The following is a 13,746-nucleotide window of genomic DNA, read 5'->3' as shown; positions in this document are numbered from 1 at the left end:
AGGGTGATTAGAGAAGATCTAGGGTGTTTAGTGTTAGATCCACTTGTTTCCTTGCTTGTTGAGGGTTCTCAATGCTATTTTAGTCTTGATCATACTAAAATAGATCTCTAGGCATTTCCTACCCACAAGGTGTATGATGAAATGTCTAAACCAACTCTTCAATGCTTTTAGCTTGCTTTACCTAAGAGATTAGTTGGTAAAGGAGTTAAGATTGCTATTAGACTTGTTCTCCATGTTTGCTTTAGTAACATTCAACCTAAGGGATTAGATGCTTGAGTTGCTTTAGCAAAAGAACATTCATCTAGGGATAGAGCTTGTTTAGCTTAGTGTCTAGGCATAAGGTAAGTGTTTAATTGCTAGCTTGCCACCCTTAGATTGGATCTACATCACCCAAGATCAAATGCCTAGTCCCATGAGTCCTCTTGCTTCAGATTGAGAAAAGAAAGATCATTACTTTATTGCATTAGCTTATTAGTTCTTAGTTCATACCATCTTTAAAACCGGATTGCACTTAGCTTAAGCATGAACTTGCATTCCCTTTGCTTAAGAATCACTTAGAACTGGTTCGACAATCTTTTATACTACATTGATTTGATCTTGGACCCTTGAAAAGTCTAGCATCAAGTTCAAAAAAAATCAAGAGAGTATCGGTATGTGATGATAAGACCAGAGCTTGTAGTGAAATCGATCATGGATGCGCTCGGGATTCACCGTGGCTGTGCTCGGGATCCGTCGTGGCTGAGCTTAGGGTAGCTGCGGTGGATTTTCAGAGAGTGGATGAACTTGGAATTCAGCTACATTTCACCGCTTTGAGAACCCTTGAAACTCACCGGACATTTGAAATCCACCGTGAGATAATCTCTTTCCAGATTTTGTTGGAACTAGTCAACTAGATCTGAGCGTTGTTGAGAGGTTCGTTGATCCGCTAGATGTTTCTTTTACTCTTCTTGCTTTGGATTTAATGAATAATGATGATATAACTATTTTTAATGGAATGTCTTTGATTAACCCAGTTTACCAATTGTGCGCCGAAATTACAAACCATAATCCCGGCTCCATCCCCTCATACTATTTTTTTATTTTTCAAGCAAGCCATCGAGTTTCTGGTGATCTAGTCCATAACTTGTGGTGAGTATTTTGTTGTGTTTTTGGTAACATGAGTCCATTGTCAACATGAGTCCATGTCCACGTTTTCCTTCTCTTATCCACATGAAACCTTGTCTACATGTCCACAACTCCATGTATTTTTTGGTTAACATGAGTCATCTTGTTAACATGAGTCCATGCCCAAACACATCACCCGAACACAAATCACTCAAACACAACTCAGCCGACCACAACTCAGCCATCCACAAGGGCAATTTTGCACCCGCACACCGAACACAAGCAATTAAGTCACGTCTTTGTCAAACTGACCTACTCTCCAAGATTCAATCTCATCCATTCGATTTAATAGTAACCTTTTTAATCCAACGGTGGAAAGCCTCATCCATTTGATTTAATAGTAACCTTTTTAATCCAACAGTGGAAAGCAGAGCCCTTTTTCTTATAAACCTAGAACCATAAATGAAACTAGGCTCTTCCCTCCAACGAAACACCACCAAATCATGTTTCCTACAACGAAAATTTTGACAAACCAATCCATTGGCCACACCAGAAAGTGTCTCGCAAGTGGAAAATGTTTCTCAGGGTAAAACAAAGACAAAATGTGTCCTTCTATCTAATCAACTCATTATTAACAACCTACAATAAAGTTTATTGCATGTTAACTTTGTTGTTTTACTCGTTAATTTAAATTTTAGTAACTAAGTTATCTATTACAGGATAAATGATATATTAGATTAATAACTAATACTAAATTATAAAGATTGTTATTATGTTATTGATTTGTTCAACGCACTACAGATAACACTTAACTTGATAATCAAATAAGTATCTTAACAGATAGTATACAGTGTTAACATTTTTTACCTTTATCATATTTCTATAAATATATGGTAATACATGCGTTCTAACTATGATTCACTATAAACTCAGACATAAGAGAATTATTAACCTTCACCATCAGTCAAAATCAGGGTCATGAAATTCACCGTTTTATCAAGATTTGGTGTCAAATCTTCTTTGGATTTTGCAGGAGCTTCAAGAAATTGGAAACTTTTTGTGTATTACCAAAAAATAAAGAAACAATGGAGAGAGAGAGAGAGAGAGAAGAGAAAAAATGATAAGTATAAAAAAAGCGTAGGGAAAGAGGAAAGGAACAAAAATGATGAAGAAAAAAGAAATAAAAGAGGTTAAGAAAAATAAATGTATCAGAAGAAAAGTAAAGTAGTGGAGACAAGAAGAAAGAGAAATGGCATAGGAAAGAAAGAATTACAGAGGAGAGAGTCACAGACACAATGTCAGTGAAAGAAATAATTGCAAGGAGAAAGAGAGTGTACGAAGGGCAAAAATATCCAGCGGAAGCCAAAATGTTATGAAAATTTGGCTTGTGTCAAATTACGTGCAATTCTATAATTTAGGCCCTTAATAAGGGTATTCACCTAAATTTCTCTGTTAATATTTGTGAAAGAAATAAAGAGACGAAAGAGAAGGAAGAAGATGGTTTGAGCAGAGGTAATATTGAAATTTAAAAATATCAGTAGTGTTTAGCGTATTTATTTAAATATGGTTCTTCTAGGTAAATGTTGTCTAATTTCTCCAAAAAAAAAGTAATGATATCATTGTAATTAACCTAGGCCATTTTAAAAAATAACAAAATAGTTTATAAATTTTGACCTAAATTTTAAACAATACAAAAGAGCTGGGCCTTTTAGTTAGTTTTCGAAGTTTCTTTTTGTGTAAATCTTGAATAAAAAACTTCCTAAGTATAGAAAGCTTGGAGTTTCTTGTTGAAATGATGTACAGCTCAAGTTCACCAGAGTTTTTGTGGTAATAACAACCGATATTATTACGTTATGCTGCTTCTAACGCCCTTCCTTTTCTACTTCTGTTTTGAATTATAGTCTCTAAATGGAAGCATGGTGTTCAAAAAAAAAAATGGTGTTCAAAAAAAAAAAGGCACTAAATGGAAGCTTGAATACCTTTTACCTAATATGGGAAAACTTAAGTCTTGAGAACTTCTTTCCTATACGTAACTAGAAGAACTTTCTGAAACTATACGTAAATGTCAGATTCATTTTCTCTCGCAGTGGCTTTGAAGGAATCAAACGTAGATATTTTGTGCATGTGAGAGATTTAGAGAAACGTGGTCTTACAAACTCTACCGGAGATCTGGACGAATCCTTTTCTTCTTCATCAGATTTCTTTATCAGCTAGTAAGATTTATTTTTGTATGTAAGAAAACGAGTTGGTAGGACTTGCTTTCACCTAGTTTGAAGTGATTCGTGTGGCCCTTTATGATTGTAACTTTCTACTTCTTTCGTTTTCTGAGATTCTGATCGTAAAAGCTATAATTTCTAGCTTCAGTTGAGTTAAGCCACAAACAGAGAAAGATCTGTGGAACAAGATTAAGTTGGTTGATTTTTTTTTACTTTCCTTTCCGTGAAACCATAGCAAGACAACAGAAACTGTATCCTAATTTGGTGTTTACGGGAGATTATCCACGTTTACAATTGTATCCTAACTTGATGAACTGGATTCAGAAATTGATTTATTAGGTTACTTGCTGAAAATGAAATGGATCCTAATAGACTGTGTCACCGGAGATTATTCATGTTTACAATTGTGTCCTAATTTGATGAACTGGATTCAGAAATTGATTAGGTCACTTGCTGAAAATGAAATGGATCCTAATAGACTGTGTTACCGGAGATTATTCATGTTTACAATTGTGTCCTAATTTGATGAAATGGATTTAGAAATTGATTAGCTCACTAGCTGAAAATGTTTGGTTCTTTCAGGAGACAATTAACAAATATACTCTGAGGGAAAAGACAGCAAGACAAAACAAAAGCTCTCACTGGAGGGAATGCCGAAACTGTATTTTCAATTCATCTTCCAATACTTAAGTCTTGAGAAGTTCCTTCCTATACGTAACTAGAAGAAATTTTGAAACAATAGGTGCAAATTAATGCATTTCTCTGATAGTGGCACTGAAGGATCAAATATATATATCTCAATCAAAGTTGAGAAAAAAGTCAAAAACAAGAACACATTTAGAGAAAGTTTCTTCATCAGATTTCTTCATCAGCTAGTAAGAATTATTTTTGTATGTGAGAAAAACGAGTTGGTAGGACTAGGTTTCACTAGTTTGCAGTGATTCTTGTGGTCCTTTACGATTGTAGCTTTCTTTTTTTTCTGAGCATCTCTTCACAGAAGCTATAATTTTTAGCTTTAGTTGAGTTAAAGAAACCACAAACAGAGAACAATCTGTGGAGCAATATCACGTAAGTTGAATGATTTTTCTTTTATTTTCTTTCTAGGAGAAGCTCAACTCTATACCACAAGCACAGCAAGACAAAACAAACATTCTCACTTGAGAGGTAATGCATAAACTGTATTTTCAATTCATCTTCCAAACTTTCTCTTTAATTGGGTGTGTAATTCTGAATCAAAATGTTTCTTGATGAGAAATATATATATGGATCTTGTTTGTAATACAGAGGCACTATACTAGTAAATAGAAAACTATTGAAACAATTTGGCGTAAGAAATTTCAAATTTCATCATTTGTATACCGGCGTGAAAGTATCTGGTTTCTCAAATTCTAGTTTTCCTCATCTTGACAGGATCTGAGCATTTGAAGATGTCAGCTGGGATTAATCTTCCGCCAGACAGTGAGGTGGTACCATCATCTCTTTCTGATGTTTCATCTCTTAAGGAGACAACACGTCTCGACCCTTTAGCACTTGGAAGTGGTGTTCGTCAGTTTAGGCTTTCCCTTACGAGCTGGATCGATCAGGTAGGTACCTATTCAGTTTCCTATATATATTTTCATTATTCATCATGTTTCTTTGACTTGTGTAGAGTGATTAGGAAGATGGATTCTCAGAAGATGACTTCACATATTTTATTACATCCTATCTACACTATTACAATACTAACATCAAGGCTCTCTCTCCCATTAATGACAACAAATCTTCTACAAGTATCAGTGATAGCGCTTCTACAAGTATTATTGTTAGCACGGACAGGTATGTACTCAATAGAAATGTTGTTTCTTCATATGTGTCTTCTACCCATCTTATTCACTCTGTATCTTTTTACTGACACTAATTACCTTATTTTATTTTACCTCTTAGGTATCATCAACTTACAAAGGCATGCCGAACTGCCCTTATTCTCTTTAAAGTCCTCGACCTTTTATGGAAACAGACACATTCATTTGATCAGGTGAAGCTAATGATAGTAGACTATATATATCTTTTGGGAAAAATACTGCACGAGTTAATAGATTAACATTATATATTTGATCACTTGTTTCTCCTTTGTTGCTGCTGTAGATTTTGTTAATCCACCGTAACGTGAAACGACTTGCCAGAATTTACAAGCCTTACAACATATTCCCATGCAGTGATGATCATCCTATAAGCAGAATTCCTGAGGTAAGTAAACTCCCGTTTTTCTTATGTGATTATATCAATATACCTAAAGAAAATTCAAATATTACTGGCAGATACAAGCTGTTGCAAGTGCACTTCGTAACACAACGGGCTTAGAATGGCTTGGAAGTTACAAGAACAATGACGATGAAGACATTCTAAACAAGCTTCAAGCGATGTTCGGCTTTCAGGTAATATAAGCTAGTGCCATTCTCTTGTTGCTTTGTTTTTTGTAACTGATTAGAAACTAGTTTTGCATGTACTGATCAATAGTCAAATGGCAGAAAGATAACGTTCAAATCAAAGAGAGCACTTGAAGGGGTTACTTGGAAATTTCCAACTTCGAAAGTTTCAGAATAAAGAACCACCAGATGATCCACAATACGTCAATGTATGCATTTGTATTGAAATTAATTGTACATATGTAGATATGCTTTTTTGATATAGGCTGAAAAGCTATACTTTCTTGTTTTGTGTCTAGTCCGATGTATTTGTGCTAATATCTTAAACTACAATTTCATCGGCTAGGTGTTGGATGATGATTCCTTGGATTCAGTGATTGATAAACTGTTTGAAAACTACAAAAAACGGTGCAAGTATTTGGGTATCCGAAACAATCTTCGGTAGGCTCATCCCTTCCCATTTTTAACAAATCTAGAGAATCTAGATTTTGAGAGCAGGAGAATCTTGCTGCTACACTTGGCCCCGTCAACATTTTATCCACATTAGTAGATCAACAATCTACTCCTATTACTACACTTATTATGGAGTCTTCTCCATCAAGCATTAATTATCAACACTGAGGCTCGGAAAACTTTAGTTGTTGATCCTTTAACCACATCATCTAACGCTTGTGCTTTTGAGAGCCCTTCTCGTTTCACATTGTTAGGAGCTGTGGATGAAGTTGTGACAGAGCCTTCTAGCTCACTCAGCTTGACAAGAGGTGGAAGGGAAATAAAACTCCCAACCAAATACCAAGACATGGATTGGAAGACAGTTAGAGGACGTCGCGGCCATGGATCCTATCACTAGCTTTTGTCTTTCATGTATTGTTGGTTACTCTAGTCTCTTTCTCTATGTTTTCATAGGAGGAGATTCAACCACTTTCATGCAAACTTTATCCAGCTATAACACCTTCGTCTTATCTTGTAATGGTTCGTTTATATTTAATTTGAAAGCTTTTAGTGAAAAAAAAAAACAAATCTAGAGAAGAGTTTTTCATTTGTATTCTGTTATTGTCTCTATTTGAAGGTTGCCTGAAGATAATCATCAAGAGGCATGCAAGAGAAAATTGCTATACATAGGACTCTATTCTTTGATATGGGGAGAATCTGCAAACCTCAGACTCATGCCCGAATGTCTCTGCTACTTGTATCATAACGCACGGCTTCATTTTAAAATCCCCTACTTGCATGTGTCTAATTCCAAGTATGTATAGTTTAATTTTTTTTTAATCTGTTTAGATGGCATCCGAACTGTATGAGATGATGGAGAAGAGAATTCACGAAGAGATAAGGGATCCCATAAGAGCAAAATATTGTGCTGAAGATGAAGCTTTCTTGAAGAAAGTAGTGACTCCTATCTACCAGACAATAGCCAAGGTTGGTTGCTTGGCCATTTGTTCCACCTAGCCTCCGATTTAGTTTATTATTTTTTTTGTCATCTAACTTAATATTTTTGCAATACAGGAAGCAGAAAGAGGTAGAGGAGGTAATCACTCTGAGTGGAGAAACTACGACGACCTGAACGAATATTTTTGGTACAGTGTGTAAATGCACCGCGATCATCTTATAATAATATTTTTGAACGTCTCCTAATAAGAATCATTTGCCTTGATTTTACAGGTCAAACGAATGTTTTACGCTGGGGTGGCCGATGAAAACGACTACACATCCATTCTTTTGTAAGATATTTATCATGTGAATTGACAAAAAAATATTGATGCTCCCACTTCGAAGTGTCAAATCAGTCTTTTATTTATCATTATATACATCTAAAACTGAAATAAGTTTTGTAAATCATAATTATTTTGATATAATATTACAACTGACTATGTATGCTGTCCCTTCAGTTGTCCCTGGTGCAAAAAAAGTTAATTTTGTTGAGATGCGCTCCTTCTTGCATCTGTTTAGAAGTTTTGACAGGATGTGGAACTTTTATTTCATGTCATTACAGGTACCAGATTTTGTTGAATTTATTTAGCTCCAAAGAGTTTTATGTTTTGCTAAATGGTTACATGATTATATGTATCTTGTTCAGGCAATGATCATAATCGCTTGGAAGGAATCCGAAGGAGCACTGCATGCCATCTTCCAATCATTCCAAAGCATTTTGAGCATCTTTATCACATATGCTGCATTAGAATGTGCAAAAGGTACGTTTTCTAAAGTCAAGTTAGTTGGTTTCTTCTATTAATGTTTTCTGTCTGTTCAATTCTACTTCCCTGACTAATTACTTCATTTTATCTTTCAGCTATTCTCGATGTATGCATGAGCTGGAAAGCAGCACATAGCATGCCAGATGTAAAGCGCAACAACATTGTGACGGCAGTTTATGCTGCAATATGGGCTACACTATTTCCAGTAACATACTTTTCCAGCAAGTCCTATTTCACCGTGGCAATTCTCATCTATCTTTCCCTAAGGATACCCTATTTGAAGCTAATGAAGTGTCAGGTAGTATGTTTATATATGTAGCCTACTAATACGAACTGCCGCTTTATTTAAAATTTTCATAAACGTGTGACTAATCATAACTCTTGATGGAACAGCCTCGGTTGTATGTAGGAAGGGGCATGCATGAGAATGCTGCATCATTCTTAAAGTAAGTTGTAATATGCAAGGATATTTGATGGAGTGGGTATTACTGACTTACTAATGAAGTTATATTAATATGAGTTACAGGTACATGATGTTTTGGACGGCCCTGCTAATTCTTAAGTTTACTTTTAGCTATTATGCGGAGGTACCACATTTGCATATATCTTCATTGTGTTATATGTATTGTATCACGTAAGGAACATTTGAACCAAAAAGCTGTAATAAAACATGATTTTCTCTACTAATAGCCACTGTAAAGTTAATGGCGGCTCATTATTATTGCATAATTATATCCTCACTATTGGAATTTTAAATGCAGATTAAGCCTCTAGTTGGTCCAACAAAAGAAATGATTGAACTTAAAATATCAGATCATCGCTTGCCTGACCTGTTCCCTCCTGGTAACGGTTGATAAAATGTTGGTATATATTTCCTCATTTCATAGTTGAATGTTTGATTAAATCATCTAGATGTTGTTACTTTTTTTGTTTCCTTAGCGGTAAATAAGTAGCTCTGGTGTTCACGCTCTGGTCACCGGTTATTCTTGTGAGTTTGGCCGTACTCTTCATTTCTATAAGCCTATTTCTTATAGTTGCCCCTAGTTTATGCAAACATTCATTTGCAGGTTTATTTCATGGACACTCAAATATGGTATGCCGTACTATCTACTCTGGTTGGCGGTTTTATTGGATTCTTAATACGTCTTGGAGAGGTTTGTACTCGGTTTTTATTCTTACTAATACTCAGAATATAATGGAGTCGAGTGTAAATGGTGTCTAAAAAGTAGCTTATTCCATTTCAGGTGCAAACACTTGAAACATTGAAGTATAGGTTCCAGTTCTTACCAGGGTTATCTAACGATGGTTTAGTTCCAGTTGGTGAACTGGATGCCTCACAAAATGTGAAGAAAGCACAATTGTGTCAGATGTGGAACAAAATAATTACTAGTTTCAGAGAAGAGGATTTGATTAACAATAGGTCGAGTATTCCTTTGATGTTTCATCCTTATCTTTCGATCAGAATTGATTGCCAATTTATTTTAGATGGAGAATAGTGTAAGTGATTGATGGTGATCTCGGTATGCAGGGAAAAAGAACTCATGCTGGTGCCATACTGGAAGGAATTGGTCGCAGAAGAAGACAAAGAACTAGCTCCTATCCGCTGGCCAATTTTTCTGCTAGCCGATAAGGTGACTATTTTATCTTTCTCTCTTTTTTTTTCTGGAATTTTTTCTTAATTTTAATACTTGTGCCTCATGTTTAAATGTGGTAGATCCCAATAGCCTTGGAACTGGCAAAAACTAGCATAAATGAACTGACCGTGAGACTGGATGCTGACATTTACATGGCTAGTGCAATTAAAGAGTGTTATACCTCTTTTAGGTTTCTCTTAAAAAATTTGGTTGACCAACCAAGAGATGTCGAGTAAGTTTTTAGAACATTCCTTCATAGTTCTAGTTTGTTTACTTTTAACTCGGATATACATTTTCCTTCCGTAACTTATTTGTCTTGTACAGGGTCCTAAACCGAATATTCACTGTGATAGAAGATCATATACAACAAGGTACACTGATAAAGACCGTAGACTGGAGTGAATCTACTACTCTATACGAAAGTTTTGTTCAACTAATTGAAAGCATTGTAGCTACAAAATAAATGGTAAAACTAGCACTAAGTCAAGTAAACAAGAGTTTGATGAACTTAGCTTTTACTTTGCAACAGCTAAGCCGCATGGATGACTCTTCAAAAGTTTCACATATCTTGCGTGATATGTTAGAATCGGTGAAAACAAAAATGATGAAGGGAGACTTAGAAAGGTAACATCATTTTACCTAATTCTAAGCCACAATTTCTTACAAATAAAACAAGACTGAATCCATGCTCAAAATTTCTTTCTTTATTTGGAAACGAGAATCCAGAATTTTAACTTAGTCTCCTCTCTATAGGGTTTTGATCCCTCACGACTCTTTCCAAACACTTCATCTTCCAGTGGACACTCGTAAACAAGACTGGGAGAAAAATGTAAGTGTTCCTCTATAAAGTTCATCAATCAATCTTGTTTCCACCAAAGATCTGTAAGATGTCTTTTCATGCTTTCCTTTGTCACAATGCAGATCAAAAGGCTTCATACTTTGTTTACACTCAAAGATTTGGCCAAGGTTGTGCCTTCAAACATGGAAGCTCGAAGGCGTCTTACATTCTTTGCAAATTCATTGTTTATGGGAATGCCCAAAGCACCCAAAGTCATAAGCATGCTTCCCTTTTCGTATGTTCCTTCATTTGCACTCTCCATTTCATATTTTCCACAAGAAGTGTGGAATTTTAAAATCTAAAATAACCACATATAACATTTTAATGTACATCTTTGTGTTTTTTACATTTACATAAGGGCCCTAACGCCATACTACTCAGAGGATGTCCTTTTATCCAACTCTGTTTTGCAAAAGCAACATAAAGATGGGATCTCTACACTCTTTTACTTGCAGACGATCTTACCAGGTTCTACTTTCCTTTCTGTTTCTCCCCAATTTCTCTTGTTCATTCTCTCATTCTGTTACCTGAGAACATTTGATTCTAACTCAGATGAATGGAAAAATTTTATGGAGCGAGTTGGGTGTGGTAGTGAGAAAGAACTCCTAAAAAGAAAAGATTTGGATGAGAAGTTGCGTCTGTGGGCATCTTACAAGGGCCAAACACTGACCAGAACAGGTTTTTTTTCACTTCAATTTATTTTAAATATAATATGGATCTTTTGGTAATGTGTTGCTTGTGTCCAATCAGTGCGAGGCATGATGTATTACCGTAAGGCTCTTGAGCTACAAGCCTTCTTTGATCTGGCAAATAGTGAAGGTGCCTAAAGAATCTCTTGGTTTTACTCATACAAACTGTCAAGGGATTTCTCAAAATGCTTTTGTTTTTTTTTCTACAAGAATTAATGAAAGGGTATGAGGCTCTCAAGTCATCGAAAAGTGGAAAAACTCTCCGGGATAAGTGTGAATTACTTGCTGGTATGAAATTCACCTACGTGGTCTCATGCCAACAATACGGTATTCATAAGAACTCTAAAGACCCACGTGCTACAGACATAATGAGGCTTATGGCTACGTATGTCTTTTCTACGTCATACTTGTTTATTTCAGTTGTTATTTTTTCTCTTTTGGCTGTATTTGTTTGAGCTTGCTATTTCACTATGGTATGCCAGGTACCCATCTCTGCGTGTTGCTTATGTCGATGTGGTTGACCAACAACAAGAAGACACGACCTTTAAAAAAATTTATTACTCAGCTCTCGTCAGAGCTAATCCAGCAGATACAGAAAAGGACGAGGTGTGCAGTTGAAGGACTATGGTGATAAGAAATTCATTTAGTTGTTGTAACGTAGTGTTTCCAAGTTGGAGACTGAGTTGATATATCTTTATGCATGTCCTTTTTAAGATTAAGCTACCAGGACCTCCAATAATAGGAGAAGGGAAGCCGGAAAATCAGAACCAAGCTATCATTTTTACAACTGGAGACGCGTTGCAGACGATAGACATGAACCAGGTGTGTCCTAGTTAACAGTCAGACCTAGTCAATCTAGTAAATTTGAGTTTTAAAATGTAAATGTTTTACAATAAACAGGATAATTACTTGGAGGAAGCTTTTAAAATCAGGAACTTACTTCAAGAGTTTCTTGAAAAGCATAAAGACGTAAGAAGCCCTACAATACTTGGACTTAGAGAGCATATTTTCACTGGAAGGTATTGACAGTTGTGCATTTTAGATAGTCAGTTCTGGTTCTTGTGCACAACACTTGATCTGATCACATGCTTGTCTTGTTTCTTGTTGCAGTGTATCTTCCCTTGCATGGTTTATATCAAATCAGGAGAATAGCTTTGTTACTCTTGGACAGAGGGTTCTTGCTAGTCCTTTGAAGTAACTCTCTAATTGTTTTTTCTCAGTTTTGAATAGGATTCTTTTTTTATTTCAAAGTTGACCTTTTATTTTAACTCTTGGATACAGGGTGCGATTCCATTACGGCCATCCAGATGTTTTTGATCGGGTGTTCCACCTCACCAGAGGGGGTCTCTCCAAAGCTTCCAAAACTATCAATCTAAGTGAAGACATATTTGCAGGCAGTTGCTTTAATTCCTTTTTGATGATGATTATATGATCTTGCATTATATACGTGTTATTGGCTATTCTTATACGTTCTTCTTCGATGACCTCAGGTTTCAATTCCATTCTACGTGAAGGCAACATTACTCACCATGAATACATACAAGTTGGTAAAGGAAGAGAAGTGGGTCTAAACCAGATCTCCATGTTTGAGGCAAAGATAGCTAATGGAAGTGGGGAGCAAACTCTAAGTCGTGACCTATACAGACTGGGAAACCAGTTTGATTTCTTGCATATGATGTCTTGTTATTTCACTACAGTTGGCTTCTATTTTTGCAGCATGGTATGTCAGAATTCTCTTCGTCTTTTCTTTTTCTTTTTAAAATCTAACAATCACAACATACATCAAATCTGCAACCAATTTTCTGTGCAGTTAACGGTGCTTACGGTCTATGTATTTCTCTATGGTCGGTTGTACCTTGTTCTTAGTGGGCTTGAAAAAGAAATGTGGAACCATTCAGATGTTCGTGACAGCAAAGCTCTTCAGACTGCCCTTCTTTCTCAATCTGCCGTGCAGATTGGTTTGTTGATGGTCTTGCCTATGATAATGGTAATTGGCCTTGAGAAGGGATTTCAGAGCGCCTTGTCCGATTTTATGTTTTGAAAACCTTATGTTGTGGATAAGCTTCAATAAGATAGCTTAGGATACAAGTTATTCATTAAGTAAGTAGAATAACTGATAGATCAGGATAAAGATAAGTTTCCTAGTCTCAAGTGTATTAGGACAAGTTAAGAGTTCCTATATAAAGAGATCTATAATAAATGTTGATCTCATAAGTTAAGAAATAAATAAAACGATGGTACTGTTTTATTAATAGCTTTGCACACACTCATACGATCTTTGGCGACTAGATTTGGTATCAGAGCTCCAGGTTCTGTGATTTTAAAACGAAGATTCAATGGCTGATCCAAAGGCGTTGGTGGACACGAAGAAATCAGGGAAAAGAGAAGGAATCCCTGGCACTGTCGTCTGTCCAATGTTAAGTTCAACCAACTACACGGTTTGGACAATGCGTATGAAGGTCCTGTTGCGATTTCACAAAGTATGGGAGGCGATCGAACCAGGCACGAACGAAGAGGACAAGAATGATTTTGCTACTGTTCTTCTGTTTCAATCAATACCCGAGAACGTGATACTGCAGGTAGGCAAATGTGCATCTCCTAAAGAAATATGGGGAGCCAGTTGATATCTTGCATATTTCTATTGTTTTATCCATTTATCCATGTG

The 13,746-nt window shown here is 36.0% G+C and overlaps 1 long non-coding RNA gene and 1 pseudogene across 1 annotated transcript; both read left to right on the top strand.

Annotated features, from left to right (window-relative positions):
* The first annotated feature begins 4,743 nt into the window (after nt 1-4,743).
* LOC106340039 lies at nt 4,744-5,911 on the top strand. Its single transcript, XR_001269290.1, has 6 exons — nt 4,744-4,903; nt 4,969-5,135; nt 5,244-5,334; nt 5,445-5,546; nt 5,618-5,734; nt 5,828-5,911. It is a non-coding gene; the product is annotated as an uncharacterized LOC106340039 (long non-coding RNA).
* A 21-nt stretch (nt 5,912-5,932) lies between these two features.
* Nucleotides 5,933-13,746, top strand: part of LOC106338153 — a 14,470-nt pseudogene continuing 6,656 nt past the window's right edge.

The sequence above is a fragment of the Brassica oleracea genome, chromosome C4, assembly GCF_000695525.1.
Source record: "Brassica oleracea var. oleracea cultivar TO1000 chromosome C4, BOL, whole genome shotgun sequence".
NCBI classification, from domain to species: Eukaryota; Viridiplantae; Streptophyta; class Magnoliopsida; order Brassicales; family Brassicaceae; genus Brassica; species Brassica oleracea.
The sequence above is the reverse complement of the archived record's forward strand: the minus strand, read 5'-3'. Positions and strand labels throughout refer to the sequence as shown.